This window comes from Vicugna pacos, chromosome 19 (assembly GCF_048564905.1).
Source record: "Vicugna pacos chromosome 19, VicPac4, whole genome shotgun sequence".
NCBI classification, from domain to species: domain Eukaryota; kingdom Metazoa; phylum Chordata; class Mammalia; order Artiodactyla; family Camelidae; genus Vicugna; species Vicugna pacos.
In genome coordinates this window covers 44,115,515-44,142,316 of record NC_133005.1, presented here as the reverse complement: position 1 = coordinate 44,142,316, position 26,802 = coordinate 44,115,515, and the positions used below count along the sequence as shown (strand labels likewise).

Below are 26,802 nucleotides of genomic sequence, written 5' to 3'. Positions count from 1 at the left end.
CAACCGAAAAGGCAAGGTCCACTACTATAGATATTGAAAGAGCGCCTTCTAATATAGATGTTGAAAGAGTATAACTTCTTTGAGAGCAGCCTGATGCCAAATCAAAGAGCCAGGTCCAGCATTCACATCCTGCCTTCACCGTCTAGGCCTCGAAGAGTGCCCATCATGGGTACTGACACAGATCGCAAATCGATCTGTTTCCGCTCTTCACCCTCTCAAGGCCACTTCCCACCTTCTCAGAATGTGAGCCAGATTCTATTAGTCCCAGCCCCAAACCCTACGATGGCTTCCCATCTTCATGAGATGAAACCTAGTGTTCTCACGTGGGAACCAGGCCCCTGCTCCTCTCCAGCCTCCTACACCCCCACACCCCTCACGAGGCTGCAGCCACACTGGCCCTCCTCCCGCATCTCGAAGTTCCTCAGACCTCCTCCCGTGATCTCCCCAAAGTCTCCAGCTCGCTGCTCCTCCAGCTCCTAGTCCTCTCCCCCCAGCTTCATTCACTCAGCATCACTTCTGCCCCTAGATTTCTGCTCACGTCTCCCATGCAGAGCCCTCCCCAACAACCTCCCCGCCAACACACACACACACAGTGATAACAGGAAGTCCCAACGACTCTCCATCTCCCTTCCTGTTCTGTTTTCCCTCTGGGACTCCCTTACTCTGACCTCATCTACTTGCTTGCTTGCTTTCTGCCTCCCATGTTAGACTGTAAGTTCCATGAGCACAAAGACTGCATTTTGCTCTTGGATATCAGCCCTGTGTCTAGAACACCGCTGGCTGTTAGGAGGGACTCCATGAAAATCAGTGAACAATGCATGAAGGAACACTTCTGGTTATTTAGTGAAATTTAAAAGAAGAGTCTCCTCATAACTGATAGGCAAATTCAATTTTCAACTGATTTGCTGGTCATAAAAATATGATAAAAGCATTCTTTAAAAGGTAAACACAGAAGTGCCATGTGACCCAGCAGTTCCACTCCTAGGTAAACACCCAAAGGAACTGAAAGCAGGAGCTCAGACACCTGCACACCAATGTCCACAGCTGCCTTGTTCACAACAGCCAAAAGGTAGAGACAACATAAAGGCCCATCAATAGATGAACAGATCAACAAAATACAGTTCTATACATGCACTGGAATATTATTCAGTCCTAAAAAAGAATGAGATTCTGATACATGCTACGACATGGATGGACCTTGAAGACTTTTTACTAAGTGGAATAAATGACCTTCTCAAATATGACCTTCACAAAAAGACAGGAATTGGATGGTTCCTCTCATCTGAGGCTCCTATGGTAGTCAAATTAACAGAGACAGAAAGTAGAATGGTGGTTGCCAGGCACTGGGGGGCGGGGAGAGAGAATGGAAGTTACTGTTTAATGGGCCCAGAACTTCTGTTTGTGATAGAGAAAAATTCTGGAAACTGACAGGGGTTACGATTGCATGCTATTATGAATACGTAATACAGTGTTCATTTATGTGTTTTACATGTGTATCAGTTTCTCTATTTACCTTAATTTTATGAAATTAGATGAATTTATCCTGAGATTCTTATCAGGTGAGTCAGCACTAGTAAGAGTCTTTTACCAGCTGTTTAACAAAATTCCTGATTTCACAGTCTTTATTGGTTTTATAAAAATGAGTTCTAATAATTATGTACATAAGCAGGGATGCCTGATTTATTATTCAAGCAAGAGAAAATACATCAGATACTGAATTCTTATTTTTCCAGTGTCATTTGTGAATATTACTCAAAGTTTTTACCCATATATTATTTCTGTTCCCTCAAGAAAAAGAATAAAATCACTTCTACAAATGTTTGTCAAAATTGGGAGCACTTTAACAAATAGCTCTCAAATATAGCACCTTCTAACGTGTCATTAAATATTCTCCTTTGAATTTAATTTAGACCTTTTCAGTTACATTAGGAAATTCTCTAACATATTTCCATAAATTACAATAAATAATGTCCTTTTAAACTTCTGGGGGGTTTTCAGCTCATATGTGATATGAGTAATTCAAGTTCGGCTTGTGGTTCTCACTGGGGGCCCCCAGCTCTTCCCACCAGCCACACTCATTAGGGACAGAAGCCAGGCACCAGGTGTATTTCAAAGGATTCCAGACCTGTGTATTTTACTGGTCACTGTGGGTGGCAAGGAGGTGGGAGAGGAAGATTTGGAAGCCTGATTTAATGCTGTTCTGGGTCCAGGTCACCTTTGTAAAACCTCCTCAGAGCAATTACAAAAGCATTTGCATCAAAAGGCACACAATAAATACTACTGGACTGAATGCCCCAGGGTTTCCCCGAAGCCTGTTAACCATCACTGATGGTTGAAGAGGGATTTTAGGTGTTACAAGGACAAACTCTTGTTTAATTATCATACATTAAAAAAAATTATGGCAAGATTTCCCACTGATGGTGCAGTGACAGCGTCTACTGATGGCAATGATACAAAACATCCTTTTAAAATAAATACATTTAAGTTAAAATGGTTACATTTAAGTAAATAAATAACTGACCTACAGTATAGGATCTGGAGAAAATCCACAGGGTGGTCCACAAATGCCTGGATTGGGGACAACACAAAACTGAGCTAATGCTCCCTATCTGCCATCAGAATCCAGAAGCTGGGAGGATGGAGAAGGGGGTGCTGCCAGGCCAGTGCTGAGACCTCCGCAGGGTGCCAAGAGGCTGGCTTTGATGTGTGGAAAGGAGCAGAGGCTGCAGCCAGCAGCTGCTGCCCCAGTGGTGTGAGCAGAGACAGCAAATACAAAGGAGCAAGACCCTCCTTCCTCCCGCTTTGCAGCCTCCTACTTCTTGTCAGAACCCGAAAGAAGCATTTGGCAGAGGAAAAACGGACCTTACAAGGTCCAGAGCAGGACAAAGCCAAGTGTAAAGGTGGGCCTTGTGCCCAGGCAGGAGCTTAATGCTAGACGGGGCTGGCAGGTATCCACACTGCCCCTTCAGTGAAATGGCCACAGGCTGCTCTCCTCACCCTCTCCACTCTCACCTCCTGCTCACCCCACATACGGGAACCAACTTACATTCCTAACCCCTCTGTCATTCCAGCTCTTCCTCCAATTCCTCTAACAGTTGGGGCTGGGTACCACCAGTTCCTCACTGGTCCAGCTCTGCTGTATTCACACTATCTTTCCAACAAGAGTCTAAGGCTTCCTCCCTTGGGCTGGCCTTCATGTTCTAGGTTGCTCAAAACACAAGCAAAGCTCTAGGCCTCGAGTGAACTCCCCTGTATGAACCTTAGAAGTTGACATAATTCAAAACCCAAGCTCATGAACCCAGCAGGAACAGAGGGCAGTTTTAGGTTGTTAGGAGAAAATTTCCATCATGGCAGGTGCTCTAGGAGAACTTGGCTCCCATCTCCGATTCTCTCTGACTCAGGTGAGTGCCATCCCAGCTGCACATCGGCCTACCTATCAGCCTCGGCTAAGTTTCTGGTCCTCACTGTAAAATGGGTTTAACACTAGTGCCCGGCTGGTGTTAGGTGCTGAGGTCACACGAGATAATCAGGGGACCTGATTAGCGCTAAGCTGGTTGAGCAAATACTCCTGAAACGTTCTCTCTGGGAAAAGAAACAGGGGATCAAAAATGCAAGTCTCCCCACAGCCCCAGTGAAATCAGGAGAAAGACTTCAAACAAATCCCAGCTGAAGGTTCCTGCAGAAGCCCTAACCAGCTCTCCTCACCGCCGAGGTCGTCAAAAACACAGGCAGCCTGGGAGCCTGTCACAGTCCAGAGGGGCCAAAGGAAGCAGGAGGGTTAAACACCATGAGTCCTGGATGGGATGCTGAAACAGGAAAGGACATTAAGCAAACACTAGTGCGGTCTGAATGAAGTATGGACTTCAATTAATGAGAATGTGTCAATCTGATTCACTCATTGTAACAACTGTAGCATGCTGGTGGAGGACGTTCATCGGGGAAACTGGGTTTGGGGAATATGAGAGCTCTTTGTAGTACCTTCGTGCATTCTCTGTAAATCGAAAACATTCTAAGATTTTTATGAAAGGAAAGAAAGAAAAAGAAAGAAAAGAAAGAAAAGAAGAAAGAAAGAAAGAAAGAAAGAAAGAAAGAAAGAAAGAAAGAAAGAAAGAAAGAAAGAAAGAAAGAAAGAAAGAAAGAAAGAAAGAAAGAAAGAAAGAAAGAAAGAAAGGAAGGAAGGAAGGAAGGAAGGAAGGAAGGAAGGAAGGAAGGAAGGAAGGAAGGAAGGAAGGAAGGAAGGAAGGAAGGAAGGAAGGAAGAAAGAAAGGGAAAAAAATTAAGTCCCTCTCTCCCAAAGACACGGCTGGCAAAAAACAAAGCTCTAGTTTGGACCCACTTGTCAGTGACCAGGGAGCCTACGTTCATCCAGGCTGGGCCACACCAGCTATCATTGTTTAAGACAGCTATGGGCCCAGAAAAGGCAAAGCTGGAGAGCGCAGGTCTTCCAGCTGGGATTCAGGTCTGCGAGGCAGTGAAGTGGAAGATCGTGAGAAGGGACCTGGGAGAAGGAAACATCACGCCCAGGTCAGAGCAGAGTTTGGGAGACCCAGAGCCTGCTTGTCTACGGAGCACTGGACACGAACGCCCTCACATATCCAGAGCAAGTCAGGTCCCGAAGCAGTCAAGGCCCTGGTCTGGAGAGGCTCGAGGGCTGGCAGCTTGTCAGGAGGGCAGTTACCTGCCTGGAACAGCTGTGCGCCTTGGCAAGCGGCTCCTGGAAGTGGTGCCCACCCCTCCATGGTCAGGGCCACCCAGGCACCAGCAGGGAACCCCGCCTACACTGGCCCTCCCTCTGCCCAGCAGTACTCAGCGACTGAAGGTTGCATCAGCCTGGGGTTCTAGTGGTGGGCTGCGGCTGATCTTGTGGGAACTTAACCTCCTTCTGCCCAGACTCTGTGGCATCCTGTCTCTCCCAGGAGCTCAGGTGTCAGAGCTTCTGATTTTCAAACCAGTGTGGTGGAGGGCAGTCAGCTTCTGGGCCTACTTCCAGTAGTTTGCCATCTTGCCACATAGACCACAGTTTGCTCCCAGCTGTTTTCTCAGGTCATTCTTTAATTCATTTAACACAGATTTCACACATTTCAGGGACATTCCAACTGGACAGGCAGTAGGAAGAATTTTATCTTGTCATTGCTCTCAACTGCAGTTCATCTTCCACTTCTCAGCCTTAATGTAGGGACATCCCTGCCACTGCTGAGCATCCATCTTCTGGATGTGCCTCCTCGTCTTGTTTTTAGATCCCACCTAGTCCCCACTCTCAGACCACGCCTTTTGAATGAGGCTGACTCATACCCCAGTTCCAGGAACGGGTCCCACGGCCCCCACCCATGATGGTAACTTGTTCAGAGGAGGACACGCAACCCAATCCGGTTAACAGTGCTTTAGGAATTGCCTACGTTTATGCTTTTTCTGGTGAGGGTGCTGAGCTGGTAGGATGTGAGCCTGGAGCTGCTGGAAGCCACCTTAGTCGTTACTTGGAGAGAACCTGCTGTATGAGGCGTCTTAGAAATGAAACCAACATGATGCATGAGAGACAGAAAAGCACGACAGTCCCTGGGTCCGCCGGGCCTGCAGCCAGTTCATTCCTCTTTTCTTTGCCTAATCCTGTTTGAGCTGGATTGTGTTTGTTTTACCTAAAAAGTCCTGCCAAATGCACTTTCATGGTAGTGTCAAAACTGAAGTAAGATAGGTGCAGTGACATTGTCCCATCCTATCCTGCCTGAAACCAAATGGACTCGCTGGCCCTTCAGTCTCTCGGGGAAGCGCGACGCGCTGGGGAAGTATGCCCCCTCAGCAAAGCGGTGCGGGCTCGCGGCTGAAAGTCAGGGCTGCAGGCATCAGCACCCCAGCTCTTTTCCCTTGATGGGGGCCCAGCTGGTAATTCAAAGTCTAGGAAAAGAGCATCTCCAAAACACATGTGTCCAGCAAGTCTGAAAACCACTGGGCCTCACAAAGCTGACTGCTTCTCCTGTGCAGGGCTTCTAAGAGACCTCAGACCACTAACGGACACACTCCGCAAGGGGCTGAAGGGGTGCTCTGCCCTGAGCACAGAATCATTGTTTTAAGTAAAATACTATGCAGGACTGTTTCTGTCGTCGTCGTTGTTCTGGGGACCAATGTACTAGGAGCTCTTTTTACAAGACTTACTTGAAGCTTCACGTCTTACAACTCTAAGCTCAATGCCACAGCCCCCTCCCTGACTAGCTGGAGTTGGGGGCAGGGCGTAATGGCCGACAGGGGCTGCCCTAACTCATTCTCTTTGGGGGCTTGGCTTTACACCTTCTCGGAAAAGTTTGAGCATTTCATGGTGAACAAAAGCATCCCATTTTTGGTAATTTCAAAGCCTTATGAAAATTAAAGCAGCTGTTCCCAATAAAATATCTGGCCTTTGGTCTTTGGTGGATATAAATATGAACAACGATGTTCTCTCTCCTTAAATACTCACCTTTCACCTCCACAGCAGAAAGGGGGCAAGTGCCTCCAGCAGACTGCTCCCCACAAATAGCCTTTTCTTGGGACTCAAAGGAATCATTTGGAACCTTCTTATTTGAAGCCTTTTCCTTTTGAAATATCTGAACTTGTTTCATCTCTTTTTTACCTTTCTTTTTGATAAACTTGTACCTTCTTAAAGTTTCAGAGGCATCCCAATTTTTAGGGTAAACTCTTGGGCAATTTTTAAGGCAATTTTCCACACGAATGGACTTTGTCTGATCTGACATTTCTAACAAGGACCCATTCATTTCCATGGATTTTTTTCATGGATTTTACCTGGTTTGAAAACAAAGGATGGCATGGAAATGAAAAGTGAGAGGAAATAGATAATTACGGATTTTTTTCCCTTTAAAAGTTTGGTCAAGTGCTTTTATTGTTTCAACATAATTTATGGAAAATTGATTTTTCCTGGTGACTGTGAGGATTTACTGAAGAGTGTCTAAGCCCTTGGGACATGCTCCCACTAGATTCCTCTTCTGCAGAACCAGATAAACAGCATCACAGACCATCTGTATCCTTCACAGCCCCACCCAAAGCATTCGCCTTGCCTCCGTTTTTTAAAATTTATTTAATTAATTAATTTTTTTGGAAGGGGGGAGGTAATTAGGTTTATTTATTATTTTTTTTAATGGAGGTACTGGGGATTGAACCCAGGACCTCGTGCATGTTGAGTACATGCTCTATCACTGAGCTATCCCCTCCCCCCTCGCCTCGCCTCCGTTTTATTCAACATGGTGGCTGTGGGCCACGCAACACCAGAGTCCTCTCTTTGAAGACCAGGGGAATTCACTCTCTCCCAGTGCGCAGCCTTGGATTGGCTATAAGCCAAGGCACCCTACCACTGCTTAGTGGGGTGGGGTGCAGGTAGGGGACTGGAATTCAAGCTGAGACAATCTCAGTGAGTTCTCTCCCTCTCTCCCTCCTCCCCTCATGCTATGACTGCTAACCAGAATGACACCGAGGGGGAAAGAGGCAGCCTTATTCACACCAGGTGTGCTGAGCTGAGGGAATGATGTGTCCCCAGACCCCAGCTCTGCCCTGGGTCATGCCGGTCCCGTCCCCCGCTTCAGGTTCTCCAGTCTCCCCACTGAGTGTCTAAGCCCTTGGGACATGCTCCCACTAGATCCCTCTTCTGCAGAACCAGAGTTTATGACCTGGTTAACCCTCAAGGATCCCAAACCCGTACTTCCAGGTCAAATGATTTCTTCCCACCTGGGAAGAGGCAGCTGGAAGTCCTCTGGGGCCCCTCAGGGCATCTCACCTTCCTCGTCTGCAAGAGGCTGTGGTGCCCACCTCACAGGGTGCCCAGATCAGCACCCAACACGGGGTAGCGGAAGATCCCCAGCGCGGCCACTGGTCGTGAAAAGGACGGCACAACTCAAGGACAAGGTGTGGGCACTCAGGACCACGGCTGTCCAGGTGGAATCCCAGCCCTGTTACTCACCACTGTGTGACCTTGGGCGACTCACCTAATCTCTCTGATCCTCAATTTCGTCTGTAAAATGCAGCTAACAATCTTACTTTATCTCAAAGGCTTGTTTTGAGGACTAATGAGTTAACAGAGGTAAAGCACGAGGAGCAGTACTGGCTCAGTCACTCGAGAAGCACTGGCAGTTTTACTCTTGCTCTTGTCACTGCAGTGATTACTGTCCTTATTCCAACTGTCCCCTTCAGCCTACAGAGTCACCCTGGGCCAGGCTGCGGCCATCGGTTTACAGATCAAACGCTGATTCTGCCAGCTCACTGAGAGCTGAAGCATGAGACCCAAATGCCAACTTCTCAGCTTGTGGTAACTCAGCTCAGTTGCTACGGCTGAGAACCAGGCTGGAAGTCAGGCTGCCCTGGGTTCAAATCCCAGCTCTGCTACCTGCTAGCCGTGGATGGAGGGAGCAAAGCCCACAGAGAAACCTAAAGGTGCCAAGGATCCTCAACCACGGGTATCAGACCTCACAGGACTGAAGTGAGGATCAGCACAAGACGGTGCACACAAAAGATGCCCCAGGAAGCCGGGCACTGTGGTCACTGGAAGCTCTGCCTCTGCATGACCAAGCCATTTCCTCACCACAGACCTAAGGAGCCAAGTCGTATTCAGAATGTCACTTGAGCAGTGACAGTGAGCAGTAACTCCTACCGAGAACCAAAGGTTACAGCCCCTGGGACTCCTGCAGTGCCCCTGCAGACAGACCGACGGAGGCGGGTGTCAGAGCCATCAGCAACCTGCCCGGGGAGCCTGCAGTGCAAACAGGCAGGGCTGGGGCCGGGGTCAGGGTGTCACTAGGCCCAGAAGATGTGTCAGCCTCACAGGGCAGGCTCTGCCACTCCGGGCAGAAGCTGCCCCAGTGATTAAGCTCCCTCTACCCCTCAGAGAGGCCCCGAACCAACCATCCTGTGTTTTGCCAGTAGTATTCCTACTTCACTGTGCTTCCCAGGCAGACCAGGCCTTCTCCGAGTGGCACAAGCTCCCCTTAGATGTGCCAATAGATTCAATCAGGCCCCAGCAGAGCAGCCTCCTGTCTGCCTCTTCAGCCAGCTTTGCCAGGGAATTTGGTGACTTCCTATTTCTCCAAAGCCAACTTGTGCCAGCATTTCTAAATCCTGGAGGACAGGAAGAGGGCCTCAATTCAGCCTCCAAACACTGTTCATAGCTAAACACTTAGCACAGTGTTAGTGTGCTTGGATCACTTCAAGTTCTAAAGCTGCATGTGTAACCGAAGTCAATCTTTAGAAATTACCTCATGTTTCTGCCTGGAGAAACAGCACGAGCTCCTACCACGGAATGCCCTGCTATGTGGTACTCAACTGTGTTAAGCAGTTCACGTAAGTGTATCTTATTCAGTCCTAAAGTTAAACCCATGTAGAATACCACTCAGCAGTGAGAAGGAGTGAATTATTAACACATGCAAAAACTTGGATGGGTTTCAAGGGAATTATGTTGAGTGATAAGTCAATCTTAAAAGATTACATAGTATATGATTCCATTTATATAACATTCTTGAAATGACAAAATTATAGAGATAGAAAACAGATCAGTGGTTGCCAGGGGTTGGTAGGGGAAGAGAAGTATCCATGGTTTTAACAGAGTAGCAAGAGGGTCCTTGTGATGAAAATTCTCTACCTTGACTGTGGCAGAGGTCACATGAATCCACACAGGAAACAAAATTACATAGGATGAAATGCACACACACAGATGGATGCATATGAAACTGGTGAAGAATGAATGAAGCTGGTTCACTGTATCCATGTCAACATCCTTATCTTGGTGTCGTACTATAGTTTTTCAAGATGTTACCACTGAGGGAAGCTGAATGTACAGGGTTTCTGTGTGTTATTTCTTACAAATGCATGTGAATTATTACTAGGGAGTAGTTGTACACAGCAGGGTTTCAGAGCCAGAGAGCATGGGTTTGAATCTCACCCCCTTACCTACCTTCTGTACGATGCTATTCAACCTTCCAGAGTCTCAGATCTTCAGGAGCACAGTGAGGATAAAGCTAGTGCCTACCCCAGAGGCTACGTTTTTGGTTGGTTTGTTTTGCACTTGCTTACACTAACCAGGGTCAGTTTCCACTGCTTACAACAAAAAGTTTGACTTGCACATAGAATATTATTTTATAAAAGGGTATCAGGTGATTAAGATGATTTATTTTATCATCTGGTTAAGGGTATAAAGGACTACTCTGCAGCAAGATAAACCTTTTATTGTAAAACTAGATAAAATACATATACAGAAAAGCTGAATTTTACAAAACTATGCTTCCCTCCCCCAAGATGAGAGAGAGAACTACCAAACAAAGATGAATGGCCAAAGGTCCCAGAGGAAAGGAAAACACATTTGGGAGAGGCCAATCTACCACAATGTTCTTTCCCTGTGAGGTTTCTGTTAAGCTGCAAGGAGTATGGACACAGGCTGAGAACAAGAGCAGAAAGCCAAGCCGGAAGCAGGAGCCAGGCAGGGCTCCAGGCAGTGCTGGAGGGCTGGGAAATAAGCTGGTATTCTAGGATACCAAGGCTCTCAAGTCATGTAGACCCAAGATCTTGGAGAGGAGGCAAGCACAAAATGCAATCACCAAAATCACATATTCAAGAGATGAGTCTGAGTACAGATCTGACACAGTTGAAAAGAGGCCAAGAGGACTGGAGAAGAACACAGAAAACACCCAGACTAAAGTGTGAGTGGGGGGGAATGAACAGAAATTACATGTATGATTATACGATTAAGCACATATATAACTAGGGTCCCAACGGGGGGGAGGGGTGTGAAGCCCAATTTGAGGAAGTAATGGCCAAGGACATTCCAAAACTGATAAAAAATTATAAAATCATATATTCAAAATTTTTATGAACCTTTAGAATGTTAAATAACAAGAAAGCCACATCCAGGAATGTCTTAATGAAACCACTGAGAGTCTCGGACAAAGAGAAAAACTTAAAAGCAACCAGAAAAAATAAACCACATTATTTCAAAGAAGTAGCAATAAGACTAACAAGTAGGATAAATAGAAAGAAAGCCACATCTAGCTTCCTAAAACAAAGAGAAAGGCTGCCAGGAATGTAAGCAGCACTGCCTTCAAGGAGCAAACAGCAAGGCAGCCGACTTCTCAAAAGAAACCATGGAATCCAGTAGAAAAAGGAGCTCCTGTAAAGTGGTCAAAGACACTAATGTCCAACCTAGAAGTTTCTACCCAGCGAAACTATCATTCAAAAGTGAGGACTAGATAAAGACTTTCACAAACAAAAACCAGCAGACCTAATTGAAATATGAAAGAGGTATCTATAGGTATTGTAAAATGACCCCATGCACAGATTCAGGAACAAAAATAAATCTGTAAATATATGGGTCAAGCTCAAGAATCATTAAGGGTACAGAATAATACCGCCTAGCGGCATTAAAATGTATTTAGAAATAAAATATACCAATAACATGAAAGGCAAGAGGTTAAGTGGAGTAAAACTGTTCTATGATAATTGAGTCATCTTGGAAGTGGTGAAAGTGCTGATTATATTAGACAAGTACACAGTAAGGACACAGGGATGCACGTTATAGCATCTAGTTTTACTATTAAAATAATAGCAATGGAATGCATGACAAGCTGAAAAGGGGGATATATGATAAAAAAAGGATTAATATAAAAGAAAGCAGGAAATAAGAGAAAATGAAACACAGAAAGGTAAAATATTGGAAGAGAAAACAAATAGTACAATTGTAGGTATAAACTCAAATATGTCAGTACTAACATAAAATGTAAGTCAACTAAATATGCCAGTTAAAAAGTAATGTGTGATTGGATTTTTTTTTCAAATTTGTGCTGTGAAAGAGACTCACTTTCTCCATAAGAATACAGACAAATTGAACATCAAAGCATGGAAAAAGATATATACACAAACTAATCAAAAGCCGGGAGGTTTACTATACTAATACCATGCAAAGTCAATTTTCTAGAAAGAAGCATTACTAGAAATAAAGAGTGGCATCTTGCAGTGGTGAAAGAATCTCTCAGGAAGATGTGACAAATTGAAATCTGCATGTACCTAATTAACATATGTTCAAAATACGTACAGCATACCTTGATAGAAATAAAGAAGGAAACAGAAAATCTACAACTGCTTTGATAGGTCTTAACATGCCTCTCAGGAAATAGAATAAGCAGACAAAATCCAAAAGGGACACAAAAGCTTTTTGCACTGTCGTTAACAAACGTGACCGAATTTACATGAATACTGCACACAACAACTGCAGAACTCGCATACTTTTCAAATGTGCATGAAACATTTTACATACATATATATACACACACATACATAGAAACATGTATCAAAATGTGTGGCATGCACCCAAGCCATGCTTAGAAGACAATTTACGTCTTAAATGTACATGTAAGAAAGAAAAGAGCTGAAACACCAATGGTCTGAACCTTGAATTCTATACTCTGTGAAATTGTCCTTCAAAAGTGAAGGAGAAATCAACTTTCTTAGTTGAACAAAATTGAGTGAATTTGCTGCCAGTAGAATTCCCTTGTAAGAAATGTTCAAAGAATTTCTTTAAAGAGAGGAAAATAATATAGATCAGAAACTCAGATCTTCATAAAGAAAGAGAATTGAAGAAAATGGGTGAAAGTAAAATATAATCCTTTATTTTTCTTATTCTTAATTGATCTAACAGATAAGTTTGTTCAAAATAATAGCAACAATGTATTTGACTATGCCATATGCATGCATTATACATAATATGTGAATACACACTTACGTATGCTTATGTGCAAGTGAAATAAATGACAGCAATGATACAAGGGATGGGAGGGAGAAGTAGGATTATTTTGTCATTATAAGGTACTTGCTTGAAGTGACAGTGTTATCTGAAAGTGGACCTGTTTTAGTTGTAAATGTGTATTACAAACTCTAGGGCAGCCACTAACAAAAATAAAAAAGGAACTGTAACTAATATTTTAAGAAAGGAGAGAAATGGAATCATACAAAGTGCTCAATTAAAACCACAAAAAACAGAAAAATATGGGAAGACAAAGACAGGAACAAAGAACAAGGGTAATAAACAGAAAATAGTAATAATTGTGGTGAATATTAACTACATTATCTACCATATCAATTAACAGTATCAGCGATCACTTTGAACACCAACAGTCAAAACACACCGATTAAAAGACAGAGGTCATCAGAGTGGATCAGAAAACAAGACCCAACACTGTGCTGTCAGCAAGAAACCACTTTAGATATAAAGAAAAATATACCACGCTGATGCTAATCAGAAGACTAACTGCATTAGTCAGAGAGCAGACTGACTCGGATAATGCAATAGGGAAATACTAAAAACTTCCTGCCATGTCTGGAAACAAGACAATGACAGTCATCATTCAAAATTTTACTGGGGGTCTCATCAAAGGCAGTAAGAATACATACATACAACACCGTAAGAACTGAAAAGGAGAAAGTCAATTCTCACACTTCATACTGTTATGTAGAAAACCCAAAATAATACACTTAGCTAACAGAATTATTTTAAAAATTCAGTATTGCTTCCACAGACATGTCAATATACAAAAGCAATTGCATTTTATTTTACTTTTTAAAAATATTGTATTTATTTATTACTGAATTACTTCTTCATTTTCGGGGGGGTAACTAGGTTTATTGATTTTTTAGAGGAGGTACTGGGGATTGAACCTACGATCTCATGCGTGCTAAGCATGCACTCTACCACTTGAGCTATACCCTCCCCACAGCAACTGCATTTTATATGTCAGTAACGAGTAGCTAGAAATTGAAATGGAAAGAACTGACAATATTTATAATATCAGCAAAAATATCAAATATCTAAGATAAATCTAACAAAAGACATGCAAGACACCTATAAAGAAAAATACAAAAAAATTAACAAAATCATAGAAAATCTAAAAGAGCTACATAAACAGAAGAATATATCATGTTCATGGATTATAAAACTTGTTATTGGAAAGGTGAAAATTTTCCCAAGTTGATACAGATCTGATCCAAGCTTATACAAAAATTCCAGCGGACTTTTTTGAAACAGACAAGCTGGTTTAAAGATGCAGGTGGACAGACAAAGCAAAAGAAGAGCCACAGCAGGCTTGGAAAGATGCAGGAAACTGGAGGCTCACGGGTCCAAAAGGAGGGGCATGGCAATGCTAAGCATGGCACTGTGCAGGGACAGCCCAGGCTTCACCACCTCAGCAATCCTGACATCAGGATGAATCACTCTACCATGGAGCTGTCCTGTGTGATGCAGGGTGTTCTGCAGCAGCCCTGGTCCCTAGTCATTAGATGCCAGTTGTACATGTACACACGCACACACATGTGACAAAGTATCTCCAGAAACTGCAAAGTGTCCCTCGGAAGGGGCTAAATTATCCCCAGTTGAGAACTACTGGATTAGACAAAGAGCCCACGAAGTAAGAGAAACAGCCACATATACGTGGTTCCTTGATTCATGACAAAGGCATGCCTCACACTATAGACAAAACTCAATTTCAAATGATCTATAGATCTAATTGTTAAAGGTGAAAATTAAAACAAAGTTTCTAGATGACAATAAAAGAAAATATTTTCAGGGCCTTGGGCCAGACAATGATTTCTTAAAGAGGACACGTAACAATACAAACCACAAAGGGGGAAAGATGATTTATTGGACTTTATTAAAGTACGAACTTCTGTTCGGCAAATGACACATTACGGAGTTAAAAAGCAAACCACAATGTTGGAGAAGAAATTTCGAATACAAGTATTTGACAAGGAGTACTGACCAGAATAAATAAGGAACTCATACAATAGGAAAAAGCAGATAATCCAGCAGAAAAATTGGCAAAGGACTTGAGACACTTCTCAAAAGAGAATATCCATGTGGCAATAAACTAAGAATAGGGAAGCAGCCTCATTCGTCATCAGAAAAATGCAAATTAAAATCACACGAGATACTACTGTAATTCTGTTAACATGGCTAAAATGGAAAAGCTGGCCAGTGCCTTATGTTGGTGAGGATTTGGAACCGAAGCACACACATGATGCTGGTGGTTGTGTCTACTGGCACGAGCACTTTGGATACAACTTGGCAATGCCGTTAAAGCTGACGGTGCCCACCCCGAGTTCTCGTGTGGGAGCTGCTATTGGCGACCCACCCTGATCACATTTACAGGCCAGGATGTCCATTTCCCAGATTCTGTAATTATTGGCTGCTGAAGGTTCACAAGTTTTCCAGAGAAGGACTTCACTGATGGGAGCTGCCTCATCTGGAAATGCCCACAATGCTGTGCTCATCCTCGGAGGGGGCCCACAGCCAATGCCTGGCTGGTTAAAAGTTACAAATTCCTCCAGGGTGATTCTGCAGTGCCCATTTCATCCCCCAGAGCCCCATGGAAGGAGGCTGCCATGGACTCTGGCAGAATGTACAGGCTGGCCTGGCTCCCTGCCAGGCTCCTCCTCTGCCCCTCACTTCCTTGCAGGTTCCTCCAAGGAGCGCTCTTTCCGTAAATTACCTGCCCAGCAATACTCATCTCAGGCTCTGCTTCTGGTCATGTGATCCAAGACCCTAGGCAGTACTCCACTGAGATGTGTGCTCAGTGCACCAGGGACACAAGCAAGAACGCTCACAGCAACACCAGTTATAACAGGAACCCCAGATGTTCATCAGCGACGTAACGGATAAATCACTTTCTTCTCCTAGTGGAGTACTGCAGGGCAGTGAAGGGAAACACACTCCGATGACATCAACACCCCAAACACGCTGGCGAGGAAAAGCAGTCAGACACTTAAAGCACACTCTATGCTCACACTTCATAAAGCTCAGGACACTCAGAGCGAACCCTAGCGAGAGGCCTTCCGAGAGTGGTCACTTTTCGAGGAGGCAGTAATCGGAGGGGCCAGAGGGGTGCTTCCGAGATGCTGATGAACCCTCCAAGTACCATTGATAGACACCTACGTACGTATGTTATGTAGCAATAAAATCCACTTTTAAAAAGAGATCACATCCTTAAATATTCCGTGATAAATCATACAAATGCACTGCGTGCACTAGGTTTACTTCTTCTTCCACTCAGCCCCGAGGCACTTTTCCGCTCCATCATCCATCCAGCGGACAGTCACTGACCACCAACAACACACCCGGTACGGCTCTGGGCTCTGGGGATGCAGCTGGGAACGAGGCAGGTACGGCCTCCGCTCTCAAGGATCTTACCTGGGATCCATCACTCATCCATTCACCTGGGAGGCCCGTGGAGCATAGAGAGAAATGTTTATTCAAAAACACTTTTGAAATGATAATCCTTTGAGGTAATAACTTGCAAGAGAACAGAAAACAGGAGTTGCTGGAAGCCTGTGCCTTTCCCAGAGACGATACGCAGTCACGCTCCAGGATGTCAGCAGGAGCACCGCACTGTCGAGGAGACAGGCTCCCTGACTCCACGTCAACCTCCAGGGTTTTTGTGCCCCAAAAGGAGAGTAAATGGTCTTCCAAATGTCTGTGATTGAATTTCCCTCCAGCCTGCCAGGATTTTGCCTCGGACTCACATTCAATTCAGTTAGAAGAAAATAAAGAAGTATCATATTTTTCAGATCCCCATGTTTGCAGATACAAACACCGTCTACACCCAGTGCAGCAGCAACACCAGCGAGAGAGTAAGAGGACACGCAGGGAGGGAGGCCACCACCCATTAGCTGAGAGGGAGACAGAGTGAGGGAGCTGAGAATGAGTGTGGACATGTCCCATGCTCCACAAAGTATTAGTTCAACCTTAGAATTGAATTTTTCTGACCTACAAATTTTCAAATTCATAAGGTTTACCTAACATTCAGTCAGTATTAAGCACCCTCTCCTGTTGGTCAGCAGAGAGCTCTGAGGGGTCCCCTCTGACCACTCCCCAGAGGCTTCATTCCTGTTGGAAACCCCTCAACTACCACACGAAGGCTCCTCCAGGCCCATTGGGGCTACGGCGGCCCGGCTCCTCCTTGCACTCCAACAGACACCCCTGTAAGTGAGGGGAGTGAGTCCCTCCAAGTGATCAGATGCTGCCCAAACACCATGAACGAAGCACAGAGCACTGTCCCATTTCGTTACAGACACTGCTCCATGCATCTGACATGCATCTAAGTGTGGCTCCACCCAGAACAGTAGCAGTGCCAGTGCCCATGAGAAGATACACTGACCAGGAAGTGGAAACTGCAACCAATTTCCAGGTCCCTCTCAATGAGATAAAATTGTGTGTATGTGTGTCTGGAAGCGATCAGCATGTGAATCAGTAGACTTGAGTAGAGAAGATGGCACTCACCAAGGCAGGTGGGCATCAGCCCATTACCGAGGGCTTGAATTGAACAGAAAGGCAGAGGGGGAAGGTACTGTCTGCTGGGCTAAGACATCCATCTTCTCCACCCTGGGACAATGGTGCTCCTGGTTCTCAAGACCTGCAGCCTTGGACTGAATTACACCACAGGGTTTCTGGTTCTCCAGCCTGCAGATGGCAGGTCATGGGACTTCTGACCTCCATAACTGCATGAGCCAATTCTTACAGGAAATCTTTACACACCCACACATATAAAGGTGTATATGTATGTGTGTATATCATAGGTATGTGAATGTATATGCACATATATATAGACACATATATATATCCTGTTGGTTCGTCCTCTCTGCAGAAGCAGCAGAGCCCTGCAATAGCCCTTACACACACGGCTATTAATTAGGATGATCTAAGTAAGTCCTCTGCCCTACTTCCCCTGTAGTTGAAAAACTGAAAAGTCAACATGTATATTCATTAAAATTAGGCTTTCAGAGTGCCCCCAACTGTGCTGACGTCAGGGGGATTTATCTATACTTCCCAATGCTTGAATAAAATCATTTTAATCATGGGTTTTGCATATCTCTCTTAAGGAAGACTAACTTAATGCTCATGCAATTCAAATTGCCATTCAGCCATCTGTAATTTCAGTGACAAATGTCCCCTTCGCATCTGCACACCTAACCAAAGACTGCGGCAAGGGTCTAAAGGACCAGAAGACGGCCCTCCCAAGCGGCAAGTTCAGGGACTATCACAGCAGTTAGCTTCAAACCCAACACAAGGGGATCTTGTTAGCCGAGCACGCGTTAACGTAGGCCCCACTTTCAAGGCTGCAGAGGGAAGAGAGAGCTGTCATAAAAAAAAATACTCACCTCTAAGTGACTGTTAGGATATTAGCCCTTTCGCACGGCCCAGCCCACTCACCTCCAGCTCCGGCCCACGCGCAGTGCACCAATATCTTCATCAGCATGTTACCTCCACAAGGCAGACACAGGCATCATCTAAAAGGACAGGACAAACTGGTTTCAAAGGAAATGTGAAAATCTTGCAAATGATGCAGGATTTTATGAAGTAAATAATATGATTTTGGAAAACACAGAATCTCTTCTGGCAGCATTCACAAAAGAGGACATGGCAGAGTCAAGAGCTGAAAAGAAAATTTGTAAGAATGATGACAACAATGACACGTTAAAAGAGAAATTGTTTGAATGAGGAAGCATTCTTGGCAGAGAGGTCATAGCAACTTTATTTATAATGGGCAATTAAAACAACCCAAATGTCTGTCAGGAAGAGAATGGGTAAACAAATTGTGGAATCTTCATAGCGTCAAACTGTACACATCGATAACTAAGAGCGAACTGCAAAGAACAGCAATCTGTACGAACACCACAAGTGCCGTGCTGTGTGAAAAGCCAGATGCAAAAGAACACATAGCAGTGACCCCAGTTATGTGAAATTCAGGAGCAGGGAGAACTTATTGCTGGTCAGGGAAGTCCCCCCGGGTGGGGAGGAGTCACTGAGCACGAAGGAGCACAGGGGACAACTCTGGGACAATGAAAATGTTCCACATCTGGATCTGGATATATCCAGATATAAAAGTTTATTGAACCAACACTTAAAACATATGCACTTTACTATAAGTTAAACTTCAGTAAAAAAATTTTAAGTGTATTCTTGCACAATTGATGAAGTCCTTGGATGATTCTTCAAGAAGGTCCTCTTCCTGATGTTCTATAGAAGCAAGTATAAAGTGAAGGATATTCAATCGTGCTGTCACCAACCTTGCTTGAAAAATATACCAAAAATGCAACACCTGCCAGTCATAAAAAGACAAATACTATACAATTCCACTTAATGAAGTACCTAGAGCAGTCCCATTCATAGAGACAGAAGGCTTGGGGGTTAGGGGTTTAATGGGGACCACTAAACAGTCCACTGAAAAATAGCTAAAATCGTAAATTTTGTGTTATGTATATTTCACAATAAAAAAATTGGGAAAAATCATCACTTGACTTTTTCTTTCTCCATTTAAAAATTAGCTTATACTGGTGATTATTACCTAAATAGTAAATATAAGATAAAATTATCTTTGTAATTTTCATTTCATTATTCTAAGTTTTCAATCAAGTTTTTCTGTTTGTTTTCAGTTTTTTTTTTTTTTAGTACTTAATAACAAAAATCCAGTACCCACTGTCAGTGAAGTCACTTATGAGGTCCTTTGCCAGAGGCCAAGTATCCTAAGATCATAAGGACCTACAGGGACAGGAGCCAGAGTCTGAGGGATCTGCCAAAGTTTAATTCAAATTTCTTTTTCTTAAAATTTATTTTAACTATTCTCCCCATCTCGCCCCCCCCCCCCAAAAAAAACCTGTACAACAAAGAGCAACATGCCTTCTTACAGGTCATATATACCAAATTATAACACAAGTTAGACTGTTTGCAGACCTTGGGATAACATTTTCCATGATTTCTGTGCAAAATTTAATCTCCTTAAACATGATTCACTGGCTCAGAAGGCTGTAGCTCTGCCCTGCGCCTTTTGAAGGTTCAATGATTTCCGCAGCCTACTTAGATACAATCATACAAGTGAGCACACTGGACAGCCTCTCTCAACCACATTCAGGAAAGACAGGGAAGCACCTGTGCAGGGCAGGTACCAGTACTGCACTGAAGTACATCTACCTGCCTGATACACTGTACATCTACGCTGTAAGTGCAACAACAGTGCTCGAAACCGCCGTACTAGCTAGAATCTGTGGACTGGTCACCCTGTGCCAGCCCCATTCTGAGCACATTATTTTCATTACCTCATCTAAATCCTCAAACCAATCCCACGGGGTAGAGTGTTATCACCCCTGAAAACTAAGGTGAGGAGGGGTGAAGCAACAGGCCCAAGACCACACAGCTAGTTAGCCAGAGGTGAAAAGCAAACCAATCAGCAGAGTCTGATCTAAACCACTACACTGGGCCACCGTGAGGGACAAGCCATATTGAGGTCAAAGCACAGTCCAGGTATTTTATCACTTGCAACTTTAGGGTGCTTCTTAGAAAGCCGTGTGAGCTGTTACCATTTACTGTTGACAAGTCTGGCTTCGTGCAGTAACACCTGCACAGCCACCCTGGACCCACCCAACTTGGTTTACTGCTCTGCTATCACCCTCTTGATCATCTCTAATAAGTTCTGAGCAAGGGGTCCGCATTTGATTTTGCCCTGGACCCCTCAAAGCATGTTCCCCTACGGATAATCGGACTGCTCCTCTTCTAATCTCATAGATTAGCTTAATTAAAGACACAGAAAGGAACTGAAAACATTTACAATTCACACCTGTGTGAATCAAAACAGTCTTAATACCCGGCAACCAAACCAAAGTTCAAAAGGAAGTCTGCCGCTGAGGCTGACATCAGACGCCAACGCCTCCCGCGGCCCGGGCGACGGGCGCTCGTTGCCGGCCACACACCCACCGCCTGTCCTCTGTGGTCCAGCTGGCCCACCCCGGCCCTGTCCGGGAGCAGCGCTTCTGGAGGAGGCCACGGGGGGAGGGGGGGCACGACCCCGCTGACCCCGAGCGGGCCTGGGACGCGCGGAGGCGCCTGGCCCCACGTCCTTGGCCTGGGCCCCGCCCGTCCTGCCCGCAGTGGGCGCCATGTTCAAGGAGCAGCACCACGGGGCTGAAACGTCTGGACGGCGGACTGACTGAACCCCTGAGGGCCCCTCCATGAACTGTAAGATTCTGGCGTGCAAAGCTCAGAAGTCTACTCCCCTCGCCCCCAAGACAAGCGTATACAAGCTCCCCTGCCGGTGAAACCCGCCACCTACCCGCCCTGAGAGGCCGCTCCTGCCTTCCGTCAGACCTCGTCCTCCGGGTAGGCGTCCACTCCAACTTCTCACGGGAACTCCCGGGATTTCCAGCCAAGAAGCCCCGCCCCACACCGGAGATGGAGCGAGGGCTGGGCCAGTCAGCGCACGCGTTCCTGGACACGTGATCCAGCTCAGCCTATCAGAGTGGCCCTCGCCTTTAGGTGCGGTGCTGCTGTCTTTGCGCAAGGAGAGAAGGGCCTGGGGAGCTATGGCCGCCTAGCCGCCGTGAGGCGACAGCAGGTCTGAGGGCGGAACCAAGTAGCCCTGGAGACTCTGGGCTTCAGTTGAACTTAAGGCCCCTGCCCTGGGCCCCCAGGTTCCTCCCTCAAACCCGGCCCCCGCCCAGGCCTCCCGCCCCCCCCACCCCCCCGGAGCCGCCTGGGCCGTCGGGGATGCGCTCGTGCGGGCTGAGGTGCGCTGCGGCGAGACACGCGCTCTTCCGGACTGCGAGGGCAAAACCAAAGGTAGAGTACCTCATCCCGCTGTTTATACTGCTGAGGGGATAGAGGCCTGGGCATACCGGGTTAGTAGAACATACTGTTAAAATGAATTTCACCCCTTGGTTTGTACGTTTGGATGGGGCTGCTGGGAAAATTTAAACTACGCGGACCGCTGCGGGGGTCTCTCCATCGCGGAGCCTCACTCCCGGTAAACGAGGAGTAAAGTGCGTTTGCGGACGTGATGACAGTGCAAGTGGCGCTCTTGCTACCGACACAGAACGAGAGAGGACGCATGCTCACTTCGATAATACATCCGGAAATGTGGTCATTGAAGGTGTAGCAGAAATGTAAAAATCACTCAAGGGGTATGTGCCTGGGAAAGGGGGTGCCTGTTCTGTCTGCTGGAGCTGGATGGATTCGGTATGAGGTCCCAGGGTGGACTTTGCAGAAAATGCAAATACTCTGAGAGTTCCAGGACAAATCTGAGGAAGGAGCAATAAATACGGAGTGAATCACAGGGTCCCTGGTGAAGGGGTTGGGTGGGGGTTTAAAGGGTATCATAAGAGCACTGTTATTGTTGCTTCCATTCGAAGTTGTTTCTTATTTTTCACCTTATTCCAAAGCAGTTTTTTTTTTTCACACATTCTCACCTCTCTCATCTTTGTTTGAAAAAAAAAAGTTTGCTATACTTACATGCATTTGGTGTGAATAGGATCAATTTATGGAACTGGTAAACAAGTTAATTGTTTCCATCTGAATCAACATGGAGCAAGACAACCCACATTCAAGAAAGCCACCCCTCAGGATGCAAAGGCTCCAGGAGGAGGAGCCACCCCTACTGACCCACCTACTTACCACTCTGCACCCAGGGGAGGATAAGAGGATTTTTTTCTTCTGCATAGTATGTGAAGGGGGTTGGCACTGACCTTGTCCATATCTCAGAGGACTAGGAAGTCCCAGCCAACATCAGGAACATAATAGTGGAAGTACTCTAATAATGGCAAAATAATACTCTGCGAATTATTCAGTATTTTCCAACTACAGTAGCTCTTCCTTCAGAAATTCTGAAGATTGGCATCTATTTTGCTCTAGAGAGAGCATTCCTTATTAGGGTAAAGTGAAAAGGAAAGCAGCAATACCCAAAAAGAGACAGAAAATGAAAAGCCACAAGCTTCTGCTGGCGTAGAGAAGGCAATTTCTCTCTGCTGGTTCAAGAACAACTAGGCTTTACTGAGTACTCCATAAACAGCTGGCTGTGGACTCGTGTGTTTTATCCTCCTCATTACAACATCAGTGTGTGCTGCTGAAAATGGCCAATTCTATAGCAAAGAATCATTCCCCAGAGAAGCATCTGGGCCTCATTGCTGCTGAAAATGCTTTGGAAACAGCAGCGTTGTGTTTTGTTGTTTTTTTCTTTTTTCCAGGTTCCTTAGGTCTCTGCCCAAGATGTGACCTGAGCTGATTCTCACAGAATCCGTATAAAGAACTCTTCTAGTTAATCTAGTCCAAATTCACAGCACTTTATTCAAAAGTATGTCTTTGAGAGGAGTTAAATATGCTACCTTTCTTACTATCAACTCGCCTGGTAATCCACTGTTTAAAACTAACCAACCATCAACCCCAGTAACAATATCTAGGAGACCCATGTCACATTTCAGGCTGTGCTGTGCAGTCTGCAAGGAGGTTTCACTTCATCTTTACAACAACACTATTGGGTAAGCATTTTTTATTGTCTTCATTTTACACATGAAGAAGGGAGGTGCAGAGAAGTAGGAAACTACTTTTCCAAAATGAAAGAGCAGGTAGGAGAAGGGCCAGATCGACTGGCTCCTCACTGCAGACACTGTGCCGCTTCCCAACACACATTCCCTGTGTTAATCACCTGTAAGGAATGTTCACTTGTTCATTCATTCATTTATTAACTTAACCTTGATTATGTGCTTCCAGCTGCCAGGGATACAAAGATAAATAAAATCAGGCCCCTTATTTCAAGAAATTCACCATCTGGCTGAGAATCATTTTGAAATGCAAAAGATCAAATCCTCATTCATTTGTTTTCTGAATTTGAAAAACTTGTTGTGTTAGGTTTACCATATTAGGTTTTTGTGTTTTATTTGTTTTTTCTGAGCTTGGAGCTTGGAAAGACCTGCAATCACAGACTGTAATCTTTTCATTGTTTCATTTTCTCTGTTATATTTTGGAATCACTTTTTTGCAAAGCCTTCCATCTGCATCTGTCTACTGCAAATATGTACGTCCCAAACAAAAAGGAAAGTAAAAATTCTATCAAACCAGTGTTTCACTGATTTCTAATTTTTGTATTAGCCAGTATGTGTACAACAAACATCCCTAAAAGGGTGGTCAGGCTACAGTGAGTTTTATTTAGCTTGTAGGGTGTTTTATTTTGAATGGAATTAATGTTTTAAAATGAGATTTTATATAAAAATCTAGATTTCTGGTTTCTCTTGAAAAATGGAAGCTTATAAACAAAACACTGAGCTCTGAGCTGAGATGACAACAAGGGCCAGGGCCAGACAGTGACCATGCTCTTCAAGGCATGTCCAGTTCCTCAGAGGCCCCACCACTCCATATAGTGTCCCCATCACTGAGACTCTGTATGCAGTTGTCATCAAGCATCTAATCTACACTGTTATTCTCTTATGAGAGTATTTCTAGTATTTCTGTATCTTTGTCTTTACTCAAAGATGGAAAATAAAAATCAAGCTAAAAGGGCTCATGACTGTTTTCATATTCAGTCTGCCTAGCTCAGACACTTTGCCTGATTCCTGTAAAAATGGCTCTGACATGTGGTAGACAAATTCCATTCCAAATCAGACCACCAGAAGCATGTGTAATCAAGTCTTTCCAGGTGTCAACTGGAATAAAATGGACAACCAATTAGTTGAGAGTTATGTTTTATTTGGTGGACATTTCTGAGGACTTGAACCCGTTGAGCCTGGGATGACAGCCTCTCAGATGGCTCTGAGGTACTGCTCCAAAGAGGCAGAGGAGGAACCAGGATATATAGGACTTTTACAACAAAGACCAGGTAGTTGGAACGTTAAAAGATTACTGTTAACTAAAGAAAACCAGATATCTCAAGTTAAAGAATTAGTGCTTTTCTATGTATGGGAGAGAGCAAATGTCTGGGCTCATTGAAACCATTCCTTTGTCAAGCAACTAGCTATCTAGGGCCAATATCCTGTCCTTTCACATTGAGTTCCCTCAGGGGGCACTGCTTGGGCTTGGCTGCAGAGGCTGGACTGCCTACTTATCTGCATCCTGAGTTGGCAGTAGTGGCTGATGACTTGATGGCCACAGCATCCTTTGTTTACTAATATGGCTTGCAGTATTTTTCATTCACAGTGCTCCCCCTTGGTCCTAAATTCGACCAATATTTTGCGAGACATTTTATAACCAGTTTTGTCCCACAGCACTAGGAATGCTACTCAAGACATATTTTATCAACTTGTTGTAGGTCATAGCATAATAGGAAAGATTTTTTGGAAAATACAGATTAAAGGCCAGTATGTTTCTCAAAAGTCATAAGGTTAACAATCATTCATCAGTTAGTCTCATGTAATTAATTTTTGTTCATCTGGATGAAATCATCAGATTTCTATTAGTTTCATAATTTACCCAGTTTAGTGGTATGATCTAAAGATGATCAGAAACTTGTATTTGTTTAAAAGTCCCTTTTCATGAATCTTCCTGAAGATCTTCATTTTATGAAAGAATCAAAGTAAAATACTGATTGTTTATATAAATGACAAGACTTAAAATGGAATGGTTAAAGATTTGATTACAATGTAATTGACAGGCAACTTGGATATTTCTGACATACATTTTAAGATAATAATTAGAATTATGACTCATACCAGGACACATTCGATTTTATGATAGCCATAGCATTCTTTGTTTACTGATATGACTTGCAGTATTTTTTGTTCACATATGGAACATTAAAGTATGTGACTGGAAACCTCACATATCCCTCATGTATCAGTTATCTATTGCTGTGTAACAAACCTCCCCAAAACTTAGTGGCTTAAAGCAACCATTTATTTATGTGTCTCAATTCCTTCGGTCAGTGATTTGGGTTAGACTCAACTAGGTTGCTTTTGTACTGATCTCACATAGGCTCATTCATGCATCAGTGGTCAGCTGATGGTCTGTGGCCTAACTCACACAGCTACAGGTTAGCTGCCAAAGGTTGATACAATGAAGGTAACTGGGCTTTGTGTCTCTCACCCAGCAGACTAGCCCAGGCTTGTTCCTGTGGTAGTGGGGGTAGGGTTCCTGTATTTGTCTGCTCAGGTCACCACAACAGAAAACAACAAACAGGTTGCCTAAACAACAGAAATTAACTTTTTCATGGTTCTGGAGGCTGGAAGTCCAAGATCAAAGTGCTGGTGGGGTTGGTTTCTGGCAGGGCAACACTCTCTGGCTTATAGGTGGCCGTCTTCTTGCCATATCCTCACGTGGCCTTTTCTTTGTGTGAGCATTCCTGGTGTCACTTCCTCTTATAAGGACACCAGTCCTGCTGGATCAGGGCCCCACCCATATGATCTCAGTTAACTTTAATTGCCTCCTTAAAGACCTCATCTCCAAATACGGTCACACTGGGGGTTAGGGCTTCAACCGATGAAATTTGGGAGTACACAGTTCAGTCCCTAACAGGTCAAGAGCAACCAGAAGGCAAGCTCCCTCTGTTACATTCACTGTTTTCTCACTGGCCAAAACAAATGCTGTGGCCGAGCTCTGAGTCAGTGTGGAGGGGACTACACCTGTCCATGGGTACAGGAAGGCATGAACAAATGAAGGACTGTGACAGCAACAACCCACCAGACACCAGACCAATTCTCTTAAACGTACCTACTTGAAATAGATGCATTTTAAATGGATGCAGTAGTCTGCAGCTCACTGTCCAACATCCAATTCCAGTCAACTGGCTGTTCTAAGCAGATGACGGACACCCCTTCCCCTTCCAGCAGCTGCTTGAGAGATGCACATGGACCCAGTGCTGGACAAAATGGAAATGCCTGCTGGCAGTACTTACAGGAAAGGTTTGAGGAAGGAGAAAGTCCCTCTCCTGGGCATCGTTGTTACTTGAATAGCTGCAGTCGCCTTGCGGTCCACTTGAGGTTGAAGCTGACACTCAGAGGGGAAAGGAGCCCCCAAGACATGCAGATAAAGGCACCAGAACCTCACATCCGC

The 26,802-nt window shown here is 44.6% G+C and overlaps 2 long non-coding RNA genes across 9 annotated transcripts in view; one reads left to right on the top strand and one right to left on the bottom strand.

Moving 5' to 3' along the window:
• The window catches only part of LOC140687484 (uncharacterized), a 388,836-nt gene extending 367,634 nt beyond the window's left edge, over positions 1-21,202 (bottom strand). For 7 of the 8 annotated variants that reach the window (XR_012061878.1, XR_012061879.1, XR_012061874.1 and 4 more), the window contains exons 1-2: positions 21,105-21,202; positions 18,212-18,288 (exon numbers count right to left, since the gene is read on the bottom strand). This is a non-coding gene — a long non-coding RNA (uncharacterized lncRNA). Of the gene's footprint in view, positions 1-18,159; positions 18,289-21,104 lie in introns of all 8 variants that reach the window. The other variant, XR_012061880.1, reaches the window with a different exon arrangement.
• A 318-nt stretch (positions 21,203-21,520) lies between these two features.
• Positions 21,521-26,802, top strand: part of LOC140687482 (uncharacterized) — a 55,820-nt gene continuing 50,538 nt past the window's right edge. Inside the window, exon 1 of the long non-coding RNA XR_012061871.1 lies at positions 21,521-21,610. This is a non-coding gene — a long non-coding RNA (uncharacterized lncRNA). The remainder of the gene's footprint in view (positions 21,611-26,802) is intronic.